We start from the raw sequence: 20,697 nt of genomic DNA, 5'->3' as shown, positions 1-20,697 counted from the left end.
ATGCTTCTATCTCTCTCTCTTTCTCAAATCAATAAAGAAAACACATTAAAATAAATAAATAAAAAGTTTCTTTCCCGACACATCAGCAGGCATGATTTTTTTAATGAGCACCCACCATGTGTGAGGCATTTTTCATTTTATGAACTCTTGTCCTTCCTCCCCAAGCCCTGGAAGTTTGCTATCATTACTTTTCCCCAACACAGGTTTGGCCTTGAGGCCAAGGAGCACCCGGCATCCCATGGCTGGTGGGTGGCAAACCAGAGCTAACGCTCTAGCTGTTGAATCCTAGAGCCAGGCTTTCTCACACGCAGTTGATTCACGCTCCCTCCCCCCGGCTGCCGGGGCCTCCCCAGCAGGCCCCCCGCTCTCCTGGTCAGCCCCTCCCGGGTTTATAGCTCAGGCACTGCAATGACTTCCTGTGGCAGTTTCCTGTGGCTGCTGTGACAAACCACCACGAAACGGGTGGCTTAACCCGGCACATGTGTTCACTTTACTTTCTGAAAACCAAATACTAAAATCGGTGTCACTGCACCAACGTCGAGGTGTTGGCAGGCCCTGCTCCCGTGGGGGCTCCAGGGAAGGCCCCAGGCCCTGGCTCTTCCACAGTTGAGCTGCAGCATTCCCTGGCTTCAGGCCATATCCCTCCCACCCCGTCTCTGTGGTCACTTTGCCTTCTCGGCGTGTGTGTGTGTGTGGTGTGTGTGTGTGTGTGGTGTGTGTGTGTATGAACTCTCTCTTTGCTTCCCTCTTACAAGTGTACATGTGATCATATTTGGGGCCCCCCTATATAACTGAAGAAGGTCCCCCTTTAAAACTCATTAGCATACTGTCATCTGTAAAGTTTCTTTTGCCATATAAGGAAACACTTGTGGGTTCTGGGATCAGGACGTGGATGTATCTTGGGGGGCTGGGACATAGCCTACCATCCGCCCTAAGGGCTGTTCCTGACTGCTCTCGCTTTGGCATGTGGCTTGCAGGTCCTGCACTTCCTGTCCTCCTGGCTCCTTCCAGGAGCAGGGGCGGGGGAGGGGGAGGAAGAAGAGGTGCCTGCGTGTGGCCTGCTGAGAACACTGCCACACTAGACCACCCCAAAGAGACACCAGGGAGCTTTCTCTGTCTGGGTTTTATAAAATGGTTGTAATAATGCTTGTTTGAAAAAGGGCTGGAGGATCCTCTGCTGAGGATGAGAGTGGAGGCTGTTTGGGATGGTGGATAGCTGCTTGGAGTCTCCAAGATCTCATAAATGGAGGTCTTGCAGAGCCGAGATGAGGAAATTATTGTCCTACTGGGGAAAAGAATTCTTCCCAGTGAGAGGGAGGGGGCGGATGCCTGTTCGTTGACCAATGGCAGGGCTGACGTTTATGGCTGCTACGGCAGGAGAGGGAATCGGCGCCTCCCCACTTGAAACCTTACAGATGACAGTCATCATTGCGGATTGGTCACAAGTGCCTGGGTTAAGAAATCCCGAAACATCCGTCAGGCTTTTCCACAGCAACACCTGACGTTGAAGCCTTTCCGTCACTTTCTCCTGTCAGCGGTTTTATCTCACTCTGATTTTATCCACACTGGCCTCAAAGCATAAAGCTTTTTTGCTTTGAACAGTTTAGGGTACGTGGTACCCGGAGACCAATAGCCAAAGGCCAGTGCCGGCTCTCTCTGGACGAAGCTCTGGACGCAGCAATGCAGAGGCGGCTCTGAGTTGGGACAGAGTCGAGGGAGTGGGCTGGTGTGACTGGCTCCCACTAAGCAGGGATAAAACAAAAGGCTGTGAAACCCGCGTCAGGGCAGAGGCGGGAGTGCGGCTGCTCTTCCGAGTCCTTGGGAAACATTCACTCTGAATGGATGAGCACACCGTTTCGATCCGCTCGCGGACGCTTCTGAAGGTGAAGGAAGCTGAAATTCTAGGCATGCACTGGACTGTCCCGATCTACTCTCTCCCCGTGGGGAACTCGTACCCCGCACAGCCGGCCTTGGCCCAAACCGTGAAGCAGGTGTTTGCACATTGTTCCGTCCTCTCTCGCCCTGCTCCCTCCTGATTCGTGTTCTGAAAGCTATCATTCTGAAGCTTCCTGGGAACCTTGTCTCATACCTTATTTTAGAATAGAGGAAGCAAAGAGCTCAGTAAATGGTGACGCTGGGTTACACGTGCACACAGGGTCAGGACTGGTGTCCACTTTCCAGCAGAGGTGCAGGTTCTCCCCACAGGCAGGACCAGCCGGGTCCGGCGCTGCCGCCCACTGAGCCTGGCTCGGCGCAGCTACACCTCCTCGGGGAGATGATGGAAGGGCATCCCACCAATCGGCACACATCGGACGGTGTGATATATGACTGCACCACCTTTTTGGGGATGACTCCTATGGTCATCAAAGGCTTCTGCAGACAGTGTCTCCACACAAAAGGATGAATCTCAAATGTTGGCAATTCACCTACGGGTAGCCGATCTAGCAAGGAGAATTTTAGGTATAGGAGCGCCCCTTGGGCCACACACACGGATACTTTTTACTACTCTTGTGCAGAAAGGGAGAGTAAGAGAGAGAGCCTAAGAATGTATCTATGGTGGAGGAAACGGAGACCGAGAAGGTATAGGAATAAAGACAAGTGAAGGGAAAGGAAGTGAGAAAAGAGGAGAAGGGAAGAGAGGAAAATAAGAGAAGAGGGGAGGGGAGGGGAGGAGAGGGGAGGGGAGGGAAGGGGAGGGGAGGGGAGGGAAGGGCAGGGAGGGGCAGGGGCAGGGAGGAGCAGGGGAAGGGAGGAGCAGGGGAGGGGAAGGGAGGGCAGGGGAAGGGAGGGGAAGGGAAGGGAGGGAAGGGGCAGGGGAGGGGAGGGCAGGGGAGAGGAGGGGAGGGGAGGGACAGTAGGGGGGAGGGGAAGGGAGGGGAGGGGCAGTGGGGCGGAGGGGAGGGGCAGTGGGGCGGAGGGGAAGGAAGGACAGCGCAGGGCAGCACAGGGCAGGGCAGGGCAGGGTTTCAGCATCCCCAGGAGCCCTGCGAACACAGTTCCTGAGGGTTGCCATGCTCTGCAGAAGCAGGACGTGTTTGAATGGAGTACCCACTAAGATATCAGTGACAATGCTCTACTTCCGGCTCTGCGGACAGGTTTGCTGTCCGCTCTGGAGCCTCTGAAGCTGATTCCCTTGCTAAGAGGGGCCTGAGGTCCATCGGTAGTGACCTACCACGTCTTCCTACTCCAGCCAGGTGCTCTTTCCCCCTGACTTCCCGGCCCTGCCTCGGAACGAGGGTGGAGGGAAGAAACAAAGCCAACGCTTTCTGCACTAGCACACATTATCACGAGCATCATCGTCCCAGCCTCAGAAAACAGAACCGAAGACAGCGGAACCAAGGCAGAACCTGTCACAACCCGAGAAAAGCCAAAGGAACGAGGTTTCCCTCCCGCGCTTTCTGTGTGTCCCAGACTTTCATCTCTGACTCGTACAATCTGCTATCTAGGGACACGTTGTGACATTTGTGGACGGGATAATCGTATCAGAAAACCATTTTCCACCACAAACGGGCTAACTGTAAAATTGGTAATTTTGTGGGATTTTAAAGAGCGATTACGTTTCTTATTTGATAAGCCAGAAGTTCTTCGCAAATTAACTTCTTAATGCTTGTCTCTGATTCTTCCTTTCAAAGGAAGAATCCATAAAATTTTATTTCATGCTCCCAGTAGAAGCTATATTTCTGGTGATTTTTCTCTCATCCTGTCCCGAAGATAAAAGATCCAGAAAAAGTCAAACACCTCAGAGTCTCTTCCCTTACCTCTGAGTTCACACCTAATGTGTTATTCAGCCCCATTGTTCTTTTCCATCGCTTCCCAGGTGCAGCCTCACGTTCCTGTGTTCCTTGCCCTCCCTTTGCTCCACGTCTTTTTACAATCCTCCCATTTCCCAAAGAGTAGTGACCTTCACCCTAGTCTCCCTTACGGTGACTCCAAACAGTCTCGCCTGCAGCCTGCTGCCAAAACCACACTCCTCCAACATTATTCTCATTCTGTCTTCACTTCCACTCAAAAATGAGCGCGCCCAGGAAGCGGTCCAAACTTGTCCCCGTGGCACACCACACCTTCGTGATCCAACCCCACGCTCCTCCAGATCTGGAAGGGTGGCCACCTCCCCACAAAGACCCACGTCACAGACACACTGGGAAGCCTCTAGCTTCTCCCTCTCCTCTTCTTGTCCTTTGACCACGGGTGCTCCCGCTGGCTCGTTTTTCTTCCATTATCCTTCTTCGACCGGTGCTACTCCAAGTGTGGTCCCGGGCTGAGCAGTATGTGTGTCCCTCGGGAGCTGGCTCACAAAGAAATGCCCGGGTTCTGTACCCGCCGCACTAAATTAGAGTCGCCAGGCCCAGGACCCTGACCTCGAACACGCTGCCAGGTCATTCATTCTCGGGCACACTAATAACTAAAATACCCTGTTCTACACCTTAACGTTTCCTAACATTCTTTGGCAATTTGGGATCTGCAGAAGTTAACATGTGAGTTGACTGTTCACCATTTTGTGGCAGAGCCTAGTTTTAGAACCCAGGGTTCCTAGCCTTGCTTTGCTGAGTCGCCTTGACTACTCATTGCCCTGTAAATGCTGATTCAGGAGAAGTGGAGCCTGTGGTCCGTGTCTCATTTGAACCCTGAGAAATGATCCCTATCCTACCAGCTGCATAGCCCAGTGTGGCCCTGGTGTGGCTCCACTACCCTCTACCCCAATGTATTAGTCACCACCCATGGACTGCGACACCTTATTGCTGTCAACGGACACACTGTGTGCCTCTGAGATTCAAGGGCAGAGACACCTGAGCATGGGACCAGCAGGGCCACTGGCAAGTTTAGAAAACTCTGTCCTGGCCTTTGTGCACTGACAAGTCTACACATGGATAAGTCTACACTACCTGCTCCTTCTCTGCCCTCTGATTTCTACTCACTTCTAGCTTCATATTCCCTGCTCTGGGTGCATTCCCATTTGGCAGCGTATTCTCTCCCTCTGGTTTACTTGTTTATTCTTGCTTTAACTTATCTTGGTTTCCATCCAACCTTCTCAGTGGAGATCAGGCAAGGCTGACTTTTTAGGGTTCCTCATATTAGCTAGTGACTTCCTAGGACTCCATTTCTCCGGGTCCCATCTCTTATCTTCAGCTCGCCTTGGGACACGCACGGGACAGCGGCAGGCCTCGGCGTGACCGTGAAGACGACCCCTGCAGGGAGCCTCCACCGCAGCGGGGGCGCCACGGTTCCCACTCACTCTCTCTCGCACTCCTGTTGTGATGGCATCGGGTCCTCCAATCCATTGACTTGGCCACTTTTCTGCTCTACTTTTTGTGTGTTTATTCCTTCCTAGCCTATCCTTCTCAACCTCCCCTAGCACACATCCTTAACTATGCCAGCCCCTCCCTCCCACCATCCTCGCCGCCTCCAGCTCAACCTGCAACCTTCCCTCTACTCGGCTGACAAACCGGACAACAGGGTTGACAGCCCTCCCTTTTCATTTGTGACTACAATTCTCCAGTTGAATCGCAGCACTGCCCGGTGTCCTGTTACAGTTATCCCCTCCCTGCAGACCGGTCCGCTGTCCTATTTCAGGAGCAGCGGGAGCACGACCCGACCCTGCCGCCACGTAATCCACTTGCCCGGCGCCTTTCACACCCATTCCTGCCCCCCCTCGGCACAGAGGGGGTGAGACCACTCGGAAACACTCCCCTCCTGCACTGACGGTGTCCCCTTCAGCACTGCTTCCCTCCCTCTTTCCAGAGCCATTACTCTCAGCTTATCAAGGTTCTGTAGCCGCTCATATCGCCTTGTTTTTTTTGGTACGTGCCCCTAGCGGGAACCGAACCCAGGACTCTCTGGTCCGCAGGCCGACGCTCCAACCGCTGAGCCAAACTGGCCAGGGCTCATATCGCTTTTACAAATGCCCTCGCCCGTTCCTGCATTCTCCTCAGCCACTGCCCCGTGTCTCTGCTCCCTTCTGCAGCCAAGCCCTCAACAGCATGGTCTCCGTTTGCCATCTCACTGGTTTGTCTCCCAGTCTCTCTGCAGCACCGCAGTTGGGTTCGTCCTCACCACCCACGGAAACTGCTCTTGCCAAAGTCAGCAGCAAGCTTCCTTCTGCCAGATCCGATCACCACTTCTCCCTGCTCATTTGCCTCCGAGGTTCAGCGGCACGTGGTACAGCTCCTCACGCCTTCTGTCGGGAAAGGCTCTCTCCACTGGGGTCCCGGGAGCTGTGCTCTCCGACTCTCCTCCGAGCTCAGCGTGGCTTCTCCGTCCTTCACGTCGCAGCCTTGCTACCTCACCGCCCCCAAAGCTTCCGTGTCCTGGAAGCTGTCCCCAGGGCCGTGGGAATGACACTGCCACATCGCCAGTGAGCTTCCCTTATTTTGTTTGTATTTTTATTGATATATAATGGACCTATAACATTGTATTAGTCTCAGTTTTATATCACAATGATTCAATACTTGTTTATATTGAGATGATCACCAGACTAAGTCTAGTTAACATCTATCGCCATACATGGTACAATTTCTTTTTCTTGTGATGAGAACTTTTAAGATCTTTTAAGATGTACTCTCTTAGCAGCTTCCAAATATAAAATACAGTATTATTAGCTATAGTTCCATTATTAACTAATGTGCCATGCTGTACATTATGTCCCCATGATTGATTGATTTTCTAATTGGTGTTTGTACCTTCTGACCCCCTTTACACATTACACCCACCTTCTAGCCCCCACCTCTGGCAACCACCAATCTGTTGCCACTTCATCTGTATCTATGAGTTCGTGTTTTATTTCATTTAGCCTTATTCCCTCAAGGTCCATCCATGTTGTGGCAAATGGCAAGGGCGGGATGGGCAGGATAGCATGGTGGGGAATAACCCAGTCTCTCAAGCTGGGCCTTTGCTCTACCTCTTACGTCGAGTTTTTGGAGTCTTTCTGCGTATCTTTGCATGGCTCTCAGATCTTGTCGCTCACTCCCTCATTTGATTATGGTCTCTGCTCAAAGGTCATTTTCCCAGAAACCTTGCCTGTCACCTTAATGAGATCAGCAACCTCATGGCTCCCCGCCTCTCTCGATCTGTTTCATTGCCCTGATTTATTGTCTTCAAAGCACCTTTACCATTTTCCAGTGTACTGATGGTCCTCTCCTCCCCAGGAATGTAAGCTCCCTGCAGACAGGTGCATTGGTTTATTCACAGCTGTATCTCTGGAACCCACAGTGGTACCTGGCTCATAGTACTTGCTCAAAGAATGAATGAATGAATGAATGAATGAGCTGTGTGGTGGTAGTGACTGTAGCAGCATTTGGGGGTGGGCATGCGTATGATCCCACATGTCTCCACATTGAGGGACACAGAGTTCAGAATGCCTGCCCTGTGTCTTTCTTTTCCTTCCACAGTCCCAAGGCCTGGCACAAGGCAACAGGACAGGAGCTCAATCGATATTCACTGTATGAGTAAATGAATACATAGATTTCAGAGAGCCCATTGGCAGTGACTCTCAATTGCTTTTAGGTCTGATGACAGGATTTGACAAGCTCCGTATCAACTCGTATGTTCTGATCAATAAACATGTTTTCATAGGGAAAATAAGGCAAGATACTTGACATCAGAATGGCCTCTCACACTGAGGACGAGGGACTGTCTTTTTAAAGATGGTCTTTCCTGTCCTGACCTTCCCCCACACAGCGTGTCCGGCTTTAGATTTGCAGATCCTGCCTCAATTTGATTAGCAACAGATGCTATTATCTGAGGAAATCTAAATTGCCTCTTCCTGTGCTAATGAACTACTGTACCAAGTGCGTGGGGATTTGAGAGCAAGATAGATTTATTAATGAGCACCTAATTAAAGGGACAGTTACAGAGTTCTGGGGGGCTGGTGGGGGGGGATATTTCTATTTCTTACAAAGAGTGACACTTTTTTATGACAAAAATTAAAATGTTTCACATCTAGTTTAAATTTTTAAATGTCACAGTTTAGAAACGGAATGTGGAGTTAGTTTAATGAGATGCAGTGACGCCCTCCTTCTGGCTGAGCGTGGCGTCAGCAGGCCCTCCTGTCACCGCTCTCGCTCAGCCTCCCTGGCGACCAGCCGTGCCCTCCGCTGCTCTGTTTTCGTCGTCGTCGTTTTTCATCCAACACTGCGCTGAAATCCCAACTCAGAAGCCCAGGACTTCCTTCCATCCTGAGGGGTAGCCCGTGTCTGGGGCTCCGGGAGCGCTTGGCCGCGGTGGGCACGGCGCGTGTTAATGACTCCCTGCCTGGCCCTCTGGGCACAGGCCTACCAGCCACGGGGAGCAGAGTAAAAAGAGATTCCATGATTGATCCTGAATCACCCCCCCCCCCCTTTTTTTTACTCCTTAGTATGAGAATGCAAAGCGGGCTGGAAGTGGCTGCATTTAGACTTCGAGAGACATAAAGGCTTGTCGGCGACATTCAACAGATGGAGTCCAGGCTTCGGCTTGCTACCCCAAGCCGTCGAATCATCACTAAGTGTCTAGGGAATGATTGACTTACTGGAGGCAGGGTGCCCGCTGAGCAGCAGGCAGGAACGTGGGAGCCCCCGGCCAGAGGAGGGGGAGCAGGCGGGGACAGGTGCTCTGGAGGGGGTAGGTGCACAGCCGCGGAGTCAGCTCCGAGCTCAGTGCGGGGTCTACTGCCGCCAGCTCCCTGGACACCCCAAGCTCTGGGGAAATCGGCACCTGCTCCTGCCACCCGGCGTCCCTGAAGAGCCCTCTTGGTGACCATCACGGAGGCTCATGGTGACAAAGCTGAAGGAGAGCTGTTTTGTGAGCCATGTGAGGGCAACGGAAGCCAAGGTCACTGGAGGTTACCACAGTGACACAAATCAGGTACAGAGCAGGAATGTCTGTCGGTGCAGGGCAGTGGGCTACCGTCGAGAAAAAATTAAAATGAGCCTGAAAAAAGATTTATTCAATAAAGAAAAATCCATTTATTTTTTAAAAGAGATTCTTTCCATTATCTTTAGCATCCCAGTTACCATCAGCTGCAAGTAAAAGGGGTTTTGTGTTCCCTCTGCACCTCCATCCACGTGAAGAATTAGGAGGCTGGGTGAGGGAAGACGTTATTCCTTTATTTTTGTTAACCAAAGATACTGTTTAAAATAATTGGTTCATTCGAAGAGGCCCTGGAGTTAAATGTCCCTAGAAACGTTTCCTTATTCTTCTTAGACTCGCACAAGGATTTCTCAGAAAATGTTGTGACTTGGATTACATTTTTTGTAATAGATCCGGAGAACAGAAGAGACATGTTTTCCAGCCATATGCATAAGAATAATCGCATCCATTTATGTAATGAATAGTAGTCTGTTTCATGAGATTTCCCCAGTCAGTCCACTATGTCTCCTTTTATAAAACAAATACAGGTGCACAGTGAAATCATCAGCTCCTCCATGCAGAACCCAGCAGAGGTTACAATGGTCTCCCCTTCGTCAGAACGCCTGGCTGCCTTCTTGCCTGCTACACCGGAGACGTTACAGAGCCCAGAGGTGAAACAGTTTCTCGTGCTCGCCAATAGCAAATGCAATGTCAGCCTCCTGGGACTGAAGAGGAAGGAGAAAGACAGGGCCAGACCTGGATGGAGGGACCAGAGAGAGGGACCAATAGTCCATATAAGTGAAGATGTGGGGTCAGCTCGGGCTGGCAGCAATGTCCATATGGACGCCAGTTGTGCTGTAGCTGGTGACCCCTGAGACAGAGTCCTCCAGGCCTTGCAGACACTTGGAGTGGGCCAGGCAAGAGGCAGTGTCTGGTTTGGGCCAGTGGACGTGGCTGGGGATACCGGCAATAGGCTCACACCTCCCGGGGAGAAGGCCTGGTAAGACGTGGGTGACAGGGTCCAAGCAGAGGACTGAGGTTCAGATCTGGGCTCATCCCAGTGGGGAACTGCTACCAAACTCCACGGGAAAGGAGGAGTCACACTGGGGACCAGCTTCTCGATGGACTGGGGTCCGGGATCCACGCCTGGGTGGGAGAAAGCACCTGGTATGCAGGTTCCAGAGTGGGGTCAGGGGAGAGTCGAAGGACAGTGTCTAAAGGTGAATCTGCAGCTGAGATACAATCAGAATGGATCAACCAAATGGTTGGTGAGGGAGGAGAAACATTAAGTGAAGGCGCTGGCGAAGCCGACCAAGGATGCCAAGAGAGGGCACGAGAGCCTGTTTGATGGAGGAGGATGTGAAAATGGTCCTGGAAGGGCCGGCGCTTAGAAGTAACTGTTACTACACCTCCCGTGTTAGGTCCGTACTTTGTGCACCTTTCGAGACTCATTTCTGATGCTTATACAAAGTGCCATAAAGTGGTCATCCCAATCCCTCATACTGAGAAACGGAGACCAAGAAATATCTAGGTAACTAGCTTATCCAGGACCTGGGAGTTCGGAATATTGTAGCTGGAATTTGAATTAAATCCATTTGATTCCAAAACTCGTTCTTAATCATACTTTCTCTCCTTCATATAGAAGTCTGCAGCTTTCCTGACAGTGAAGCGTGGCACCCTGGTTTGGAGAAAGCGGAGTGATCACCCAGAGAACACTGGAGTGCAGGGATGCAAGGGGCACACACAAGCCTCCTGCAGCCCGGGGTCCGCCGTCTGTTCCTGGACCCCCACCCCCTGTTCCCACCAGGCTCCTGTAACCTCAGTGGCAGGGTGCACCCACCTAGTGGTTTTCTAATTTTTGGTATGAGTTTGGGTGGGTCTGAGCAGCCAGGGAATTGTGGTTTTCACTCCTCTAACTTAAAAGGCAGGTGCCTCGTGGGTGTTGATATGCCAGCCCATTGTGCATTCCAGGGATCTGGTGAACCCAGCGGAGTGATGTGCTGAGTGATGAGACATCGGCTCATCGGGAGGACCATTTTCTGCCACAAAATAGGCAACAGCGTCTGTGCTGTCCTTTGAGTCAGACCCTTTGCTTCAGGGTGATGAGGTGTGACGGTGACAGTGCAGATCAGGCGTCTCCTCGCTGCTTTGTACACTTCAATGTGGCCCGTGTGGAGCCCTATGTCAGAGGAGAAGGCATTTGTCAGGCATCCCTTTGAAAACAACTGGCTCGAGCTGCTGTTGTGTGGAAGAGGTCGGGGTACAGGCAAAGGTGCTTGGGGATTTGAGGTGGTATTGGATGGCTTCCGCAGACACCTGGCAGTTATAATCCCTACATCCCACAAATCCTTATTACGAGGCAGGTGGGCGCATGTGATATCTCCCAGTGACATCTATGTGCAAAAGCGATGGTATTTTCACTAAGCTGCTGATCGTAGTTGAGAACTATAAATCTCTCCCCATTTCCTGAGGTCCTGGTGAGAAGTCAGATCTTTGAATCAAAGTCTGCCAGGACTAGAGCTTTGTAACTCCTACTTCTGCAAGTGGGAAGCTCAGACAAGGAAAATGACTTTTCTAGGAGGGCACAGCAATTCGTGGAGGACTTGGCTTGGGCTCCAATCTCTGAACTCCCTGAATATCAGTAATTTTCTTTTTTCTGTGGAAGAACATAGGTCTACCATGCATGCCACATCCCATCAAGAATGCTACAAGTTCTCAAAGTGAGGAAGGTGAAGCAAGGGTGTTGGGTTCCATGTTTGAGTCCCACCATCAGTCACTTCTATCCAGGTTCCTAGATTTTACTTTCTTTGCTTCACATGGGATGGTAGCCTCTCAGTCTAGGTATTTCAAAAAGGAGGTTTTTCTCATCTTACTTTTCAATGTAAGAAAAGCACAAGGTCTTCTTAAATGTCAAGCCAGAATTGGGGTTCCAGTGCCTGAAGAGGGGGCTCATATGACCTGACCCTGTCTGCTCCTGACCAGTGTTCACTTTCTGAGCAGATGTCTTCTCTGTCATCAGAGGACAAGAAACAGAAAGCAACATCACTCCTTCACAACTGCCCCTGTGGTCAGAGTGTGCTCCTGAATCAGAGACATACACGCACATAAGGGAACAAATTCGAACAGAAATTCAAAGGAGAGGGGAACTAATAACTCCCCGCCACCCCACCTCCACCCCAGCACACATGATACTACTCAAAGCACCGACTGAAAGATAGAAAATTCTAAAAAAAGAGAAAGAAATGGGCAGCCCTGGCCAGGTGGCTCAGTTAGTTGGAGTGTCGTCCTGTACATAAAAGGTTGTAGGTTAAATTCCTGGCCAGGGCACATGCCTTGGTTGGGGGTTCGATCCCCAGTTGGGGTGCCTGTGAGAGGCAGATGATGGATGTTTCTGTCTCACATTGATGTTTCTTTCTCTCCCTTCCTCTCTCTCTAAAATCAATAAAGAACATATCCTCAGATGAGGATTAAAAAAAAAAAAACAGTTAAAAAAAGAAGTAACAATGGGTAGAAATGTCTTCATCCCCACTCTGGCATATAGAAGGGGCACCCCTAAATAACTGATTTGAAAATTCTTTTGTCATGAAGGAGTAAGACAGAACTGAGTCAGGACCCCCAAAGCTCAGCTCGCTGGGCCGCTGGCCCCACTGCGTCTTTTCAAGGCCCCCCTAGTCCGTGGAGAAGATCTGAGCAGAATTGTTCAGGGAGAGTGTCCTTCACATCCAGACTGGGGGGCCACTTCTGACGCAGGTCACTTTTCCCGGACAAAGTGTGTCCTCCACGGACTGGACTCCACCCGGCCCTGTTGGGAAAAGACGAGACTATGGAAAACAGAAAACAAAGCACAACAGACGGGCTTAGAAAGAGGAAGTTTTCTTTCGGATCCAGAGTTCTGTTTTCTTCTGTTATGGAGCCAGATTGGCTGGAATTTTAGTGGGTTTTGTGGAGAGAAATTGTAATGGTGGTGGAGGTAGGCTGATGGCTTGAATTGCGTCATTAAAAAGAAATCTTGTTGTCACTGATCTTCAGTCTAACCATTTTAACAGAATTGATTAGTCATTTAGACAGCGTATATTTATTGAACCATTGAGCGTACTACAGATATGGTTGGTCCCTACACTCTTGGACTTTTACAGCTTCACCAGGAGACAGATAAGAGACAAATATTACACTTAAAAATCGACATTATGATGAGTGCTACAACAGAAAAGTGCCATGGTTCTATAAGACCACACATCCGTCTGACAGGACCTGAGCTGGGCTTTCTGTCTCCTGTTTTTTCACTATCCTCTCGAATGATTTACTTATTCAACCCAAGCTTTTAGTCCTGAGGTATATTGGTTTTTTGGAGTGTGCATCCTTGAGATGGAATCATTTTAAGCCGATATAAATTGAAGGGTTGGGAATTCATAACTGAAGGGTTGAGGATTCATAACTGAAGGGTTAGGGATTCATCTGGCCAAGGGCAAGGCCTTAGACATGCAGGGCCCAAGTTCTCCAGAGCAAAAGACTGTAGCCAAGTTTACTAATATTCAACTGAGACACCTGTATTAGACAGGGCTCTCCAGAAAAGTGAAACCAGTGGGATGTGTGTGAATATATAATTATATATTATAAAATCAATAATATATCAATAAAATAAACTATTATATAAGTATTAATAAATAGTAATGTCATATTGATTAATAATATATTTTAAATGTATAAATGTGTATATATATATATGTAGAGAGAGAGAGGAGGAGAGAGACCCAAGGAGGAGCTGATCTTATTGTTCAAGTCCAAAGTCAATCTGCTTCAGAAGTTCCTCTCGTTCAAGGGTGGTCAGTCTTTGTTCCGTTAAGGCCTTCAAGTGATTGGTTGAAGCCCATACACAGCAGGGAGGGCAACCTGCTTTTCAAAGCCCACTGATTTAAATGTTAATCTCACCTAATGACATCCTCACAGAAATATCCAGAATAGCATTTGACCACATATCTGGGTGTCATGGCCCAGCCAAGGTGACACATAAAATTAACAATCACAACATACTTCAAAGAAGCTTAAACGCTGTGTGAAGAGGGAAAAGTCAAGGGGCTCTGAAGCATTTGGAAAGAACTTTTTGAAGGAGACAGGAGTGGAACTGAGTGTGATTAGGAGAGAAAGAGCCAAAAGGGGAATAATTAATATAGAATGTTGAGAAGGACATGTCTCCAAGAACTCATTTCCAATAATATGTCCTAAATCAAGAACGTGTAGTGTTGTGACTGATAGATGATCACCATGCTCTGACTCACCACGGACCATAACCCCAGGGCAGGAGTGGGAACATGAGGGTGTACAGGTCCCTGGAATATTCTTTACTGGATCACTCCAGTCTCAGGAAGCTGTAGACGCTCTTTGTAAGTAGAATAATAAATAGTGAGAAACACAATTCATGACTCAGCACTATCATATCTACCAGTACTTTGTGGAAAAGCATAGCGCTTATCAGAGTATATTCTAATTTTCTGTTGGCCTATCTCATAACACATTATTGGGTTAATTCATCAAGAGCAAAAACCTCACCTTATTTATCTCTGTGTCTTCGAAACCCTGCATAGTGTTCTATGTTTGTTATGTGATGGAATTGGTATGTTCCCTAAAGAGAAAAAGAGAGGCCCTGGCCCGTTTGGCTCAGCGGTTAGAGCATCGGCCTGCGGTCCAGAGAGACCCGGGTTCGGTTCCCGCTAAGTGCATGTACCTCGGTTGCAGTTTGTCCCTGGCCCTGGTTGGTCGTGCGGGTGGCAGCCACTCAATGTGTACCTTTCACGTCGATGTTTCTCTCTTCTCTCTCTCTTCCTCTCTCTCCCTTCCATTCTATCTGAAGAAAAAATGAAAAAATGTCCTCGAGTGAGGATAAAAAAAAGAAAAAGAAAAAAAGAGAGACCCAAAGGAAGGTGATAACCCCCCAGGCCCCACACTTAGATCCTCTGTAAAAACTAGATCGTTCTCCATTTCTCCAAGTCCAGCTCAGAACACACTCCTCACTTTCCTCCCCCTCCTCAGCCTAACTCCCACCAGCTACAATAATACTGTGTAGATTAATATTGAATTTACTACCATTTTGTGGATCACTTTCTTTTTCTAGCCTTGTGGCAGCAGGGGAATTCTCCTTTATTTGATGCTATAAAGCACAGTAACCCTGTGTTTCAGCTTGACAACTGTAAGAACTCTTTGCAAATGGGTATATTTCCACAGACCTACACAATAGGCCTAATTGCATGGGTTTGCAGCGTAAGCGGAGGTCGTTTGATTACTAGCTGTTTCGTACCATGAAAGTGCACGTTAATTATTTAAGAGATGGACTTATAATTATTGTAAGCCTTAAGTAATTACCTATAATTTTGGCAAGGGTTAGAAAAACTGATAGTCTAGCAAATTCAGGTTTTAGTCATTAGTAAGATCATAATTACGTTTAAATTGCAAAATGAAAATTATGCAATTTATCTCCCCAATAATGCATAAACATTACAGTGATTGTAGGTTTTAATGGACTATAAAAACTAGAGTAGCAATGGGCAGTCGGGGGCAATTTCAGCCCGTTGCTCTTATTTTATATTTTAAGTGCTTCTTCCATACCATTGCTCTGTCCACTAATCCTTGGGTTAGCAGTGGGGCTGTAGTCTTTCTTTCAACATGAAAGCAGTGAGCTCTTTGAAGCAGAGGAATAAAGTGAGACTAAAGCACTAGATCATGATAAATCTTCAATAACAGCGGAGTATTTGCACCAGAGCCAAGGAGAGAAAGAACTTATGTAGGGACTATTGTGGTCTCAAAATACTTCCCTACTTGAATTTTTTACTTAAATGAGGTTCTCATACCTATTTCACAGGGGCGTAAACAAAGGCTTCGAGAGGGCGGGGGACTGTCTTGCAGTTGTGGTGCTGGGACTAGAATCCTGCATTCTCATGCTTTGTAGGTGGCTGTCTTCTCTTCATCATGCTGTATGCAGGCTGAGACCCACTCGGTAGCATGGAAGGCCTTACATGGGTTGGTTTTCCCAGGCAGACACAGTCATGCTGTATTTAGGTACAAAATAATGACATTTCCACAGCAGATCATCAGCCTGAAGTCTTTCCTCCTTTGGTTGGCCCATGTTCTTGCCAAAGGCAGTTCAAATACTGCCTCCTCTGTGAAGCATTTCCTGGGGTAGAATATCTCACCCTTTCTTTGTTCCCATATTGGCCCAGTAAATGTCTCCATTGCGATTCAAAGTCATAAATAACAAACTGTAATACATTGCAATTCTCCCTAACTGGACCGAGAACCCTTAAAGAAAAATGTTCTAGTTCATATATTTTTGGCAGTCTGTGAAAGCTGAGGAAATGTTTATTAAGTAAACCCATCAATTAATCTATCATTTATTACTTGTCCACTCTGCTTATTATCCTATGTTAGATGCAGTGAAGGTTAAATAAAGGTAATAATAATAGCTATCAAGATACTGTAATCCAGCACAGCAAAACAAACAGCAGATGAAAGACAAAAAATGATAATACAAACATATTTATCATCTCTGAACAAACTGCACTGGTGTTAGAAGTGTTTGCTGAGATAAGTCATGGATTTGTCTTCCATTGAAATGCCACAGGAGTTGCCCAGACACCTATCTGACTTGCTTAATCAGGTTCAATTTTACCTAGATGCAAGAAGATAATATTTCCTGTTGTCATGGTCTAATTACTGGTGATGCTAACAATAAATATTGACAGAGCACCTAATCTGTGCCAGGCTTCATGCTGGGAAATAGGACACCGAAAAGAACAAACTCCAGTCTGTGTGTTATTGGCAAGACAGACGGGGCAGTTCAAATGGAAATCATAGCAGAATGTACACTTTTTTTTTTTGGAGCTACAAGAGGAGTAAAGGGAGTTCTGATGAGGAGCAGAGGAAGGTGAAAGCGCCCCTAGTGGTGGGTGCAGAAAGAACGCTTCCTTCCTGGAGACTTGGGTTTTGAGGGATATCTTGAAAGATGAGACAGATTTCAATAGTCAGGGAAGAGGGGTTGGAACGAGCCATTCCAAGAGTGGCCAACAGCATGAGTAAGAGTGTGGAATAGGTTTCATTTGTACTACTGATATTTCAGGCTGTGGAACCTCCTAGGGGTAGCAACTTCTGCAGACTGTTAGATTTTGTTACTTGCCATGTCCTTGGTTGATCCTATCGTAGGATCATGGCCCAAAATTCAATGAGGAGTACTGTTTAAGTGGCCCATCAGAGACCTCATCCCATGACCTTTTGGTGGCTTACAATGAAGGGAGGTCCCCATACAAATGCTCTTCTGCAGCAACAATGGGTTGGCGTCCGTGCCTTGAGCAGGAACCGAAGAGAGGGCCTGCACATTGAGTGGCCTTGCTATGGGTAAAGTGTCTCTTCCAGGGCCCTGACACTCAGGCTTAGAACACAGTGCTTTTAGGTGAAATGTGCTTGGTTAGGAAACTTAACCACTTCCAGACCTCTGCTGCCACGACACAGAAGAATCAGATGGAGATACAACTCAAAAAAAACTAAATGAATATTTCTTCTCACGAGGCAGTCCAGTGCTGGGTATTATGAGGAATAGCAAAACAATAATTTCACAATGTCTTCACTTGGGAAACTTTACAGTTAATACAAGATAAGAGATAAGATCAGGCAAGTACATAGATAGCTTAATTATAAGGGGGAATTCAACTGCCACAAAGAAGCCATGAGAGCAATAGAATAGAAGAGAGCAGGATCGCTTCGACTGGCAATACTGGCCACCCTTTTTAATTAAGCCTTTGGCATTTAAACTTGGTTTTAAAAGAAAGGTAGGATTCTGTGAGTTGGAGATGAAGGAATGAAGTCTCAGAGAGGAAACAACACCCACAGAGGCGGGCACCTGGGTGAAAAAGCACCTATCATAGGTGTTCATTGGCGTTATTTTGGTTACAAGTGACTGAACAATGAACATGCCATAGCTTAGGTAAAAAGTGGAAATGAACAAATAGTAAGGCTCACAAAACTATGTGACAGGCAAAGGTATAGCCAGTCGTAATGACAAATGGGACAGATGGCTTGAAAATCATCAGAACTCACTGCTACCTCTCTGTCTCTGATTCTCTCCGCTTGTCTCTTTCATCCTCCGAGACTGTCTTCTCCTCCTGGTGGGAACGTGGTGCCGGAGGTCCTGTTAGCACACCTCCCAGAGTCTGGTTCAAGTTCTAACATCCTGTGCAAATGCCAGCTCAGGTTGAATGCCCACCCGTTCCAACTATCAATTACTGTGAGCAGAAAGGGGGTGGGATCTTATAAGAACATAGATCTTGTAAGAATATGAATGTCACATCTGAAGCCACGTGTTGGGCTTGGGAAGGAGTATTTGTGATAAAAGTGATGGTGGTGGGGGACATAAAATATAAAGCCTGTTTCTCAGAAGAAAATACGAGGGGTGTAGAACAATAACATAATAGATGCCTCAAAATACAAGTTATGGAAGACATGGTTGGCATTGTTGATCAGAGCCAGATTATGGGGCAAGTTGAACGCCAGCCTATAAAGTGTGATCTTCGTGCTTGGGACAGTATTTAGCACTCATGAGTTTTGGATAGATGCTTTTCATTGTGTTATTTTACCTGACTTTTCACTAGCTCTTCATTAAATGAAGCCACTGTGAATAAGATGAAAGGAGACTTATTAGATAAAAATAAAGGTTGAGATTTTATCACAAAGACCAGACAGATAAACTGGGTAGGATAGAGATAATAATATAAAGTATTCACTTTAGAAGCATTTTACTTACCAGATAATGTCTAGTTTTAACTGTGAGTGTACGTGCACATAAGGCGTAGGGAAAGCTGAGACGGTAGGGTTCAATGGCTTTGCTCTCCTGAAATATGCCCTGTTCTCCTGACCCCAGAGGGCTGGCTCAGCAGATCCATCTTGGTGAATAGCAGCTTCCGAGCCTGTGTATTAACTCAGCTGACAGCCAAGTTCTAGTTCTCTTTTAATAAAATGCATCTGCTGTGAAGAGTGTGAAAAATGTTGACTCCATAGGGACGTTCATTGTTGTTTTCCTTTGGAGAATGAAAACAAACTCTCCTCCTTCCCAAGGACATCACGCTTTCTCTAGCACTGGAGTTGGAAAGGCTTTGTGGAATTTCCTAGCTGCTGCCTCTAAGCTGTCACGTGTAAAAAGAAAGCATTATTGAACCATCTTCCAGTGACGAGGGGTTTGCAAGCTTTGTCCTGTCCTTCTTCCATTCATTTCCTTTGAGCAAGAAGTACTTACTAGGAGACCAAAGGATCCTGGTTCTTAAACTGAGGACTAGCTTTGTGTAGGATGAAGCTTCCCACCCAGCAGAGAATGGTAACAAGCCCAGCACTGAGAAGTGGACTTGTCAAGAAATGATGACAGGTGGGCTGAGTCAGGAGTTTGACAGCAACAAATGAGCTATAAAGAGGCCAGTTATCCCTGCCCAGGGCCTCAAACAACTGCAGGCTTTTGATGTCCTGGCTGGAGAGTAGATAGCTCCTGCTCCAGTAACAGTAAAGGATGTGTCTTATTCTTGGGCAGAGATTAGATCTGGGTTTGCTGAGAAACAAGCCCTACACAAGATCTTTGAGTGATTTCTGCCTATGTGGACCTCCATGAGACACATCGAATGCCAGTGTCTGAACACTGATTTTGTCTGCACATGTCTGAGAAGCTTCATGTGTGCGAGGCACACTGGTAATGGTGGCCACTCAGGGTCCGTGCGGCAGAGGAACACCCAAGATTGATCACTAGGCTACAGGCAAAAGTTGCAGAGACTGAGCCAGTGTCCAGATTTTGCCCCAGAGGTCGAGACATGGTGTTTAAAGGTGATCAGAGGCCCCGCTGTGGCTGAGCAGACACCTGTACTAGCAGCATCTGAACCACTTCAATGAGAGGGGACATGATGAGCTTGAGAGATCCAGTGAGGTTGATCTAAATTAGGGAAGTTCTCTCCATTCAGGGTGAGATCCAGTAACCTGCCAGGGAGGACCAGGGCTGAGCTCTGCAAAGCCCACCATCCGAGTAGGAATGGAGATCTCATTTTGGTGGGCTGGCATTCAGGAAGGGCTTGGAGCCCAGAGAAAGACCGGGCCACGGGGAGGTAACTGGGAAAACAGTGAGATCTAAGCAGAGGTGAGTACTTGGTCCTGCTGATCCCGGAAAGAGCTATGACACCCAGGCTATACAGATGACAGAGCTCAGCCATCCTGGGTCTAAGTTCACCTGCTTTTGTCCCAAGTGCCACTGGACACAGGACAAAGCTGCTGAATGACATCCCAGCTTGATCAGACCTGAACCAACCTAGGTTCCCCTGTGGTGGCCCTCAGTATACAAGGCAGTGGGACTTAGGACAACCAACACAGAGAAACAGCTTTGGGCCTACCCCTGTCTTGGGATATTGTTTATTAGATCCAGAATGCTGGTAATGGTGAATAAAACGACTGTCTCTGATCACTAGAGTTTCCCTTGAAAGGATCCGTGCCTGTCATGGGTGCTACCAAAGTATTCTCAATGGCCTAAAATATCACCTCCAGGTCTAAGATATTTTTTAAGTTATTATTGTTTTATTCTGCATAGCTGAGGCCTATGACATGTAATCAAAAGAGCTTGTTTTATTTTACTATAAATGTAATACATGCTCATCATAGTACATACAGAAACATGTTAACAAAGTAGCAGTATTTCATTAGGATGACTATTGTCTCTGAAGGATAAATTGCTAAAGTGGGTGAATGAAATGAGACTTTAAAAATCTCAGAGTCATTTTTCCCTGGGACTTCGGTGCCGTTTGGCCAGCTGCTTGCAGATGTGGAGAGGGGATTCTTTCCATCAACAAATGCAAGGCAGGCGAGCAA

Source organism: Molossus molossus, unplaced genomic scaffold, assembly GCF_014108415.1.
Source record: "Molossus molossus isolate mMolMol1 unplaced genomic scaffold, mMolMol1.p scaffold_m16_p_3, whole genome shotgun sequence".
Taxonomy (NCBI): domain Eukaryota; kingdom Metazoa; phylum Chordata; class Mammalia; order Chiroptera; family Molossidae; genus Molossus; species Molossus molossus.
The sequence above is the reverse complement of the archived record's forward strand: the minus strand, read 5'-3'. Positions refer to the sequence as shown.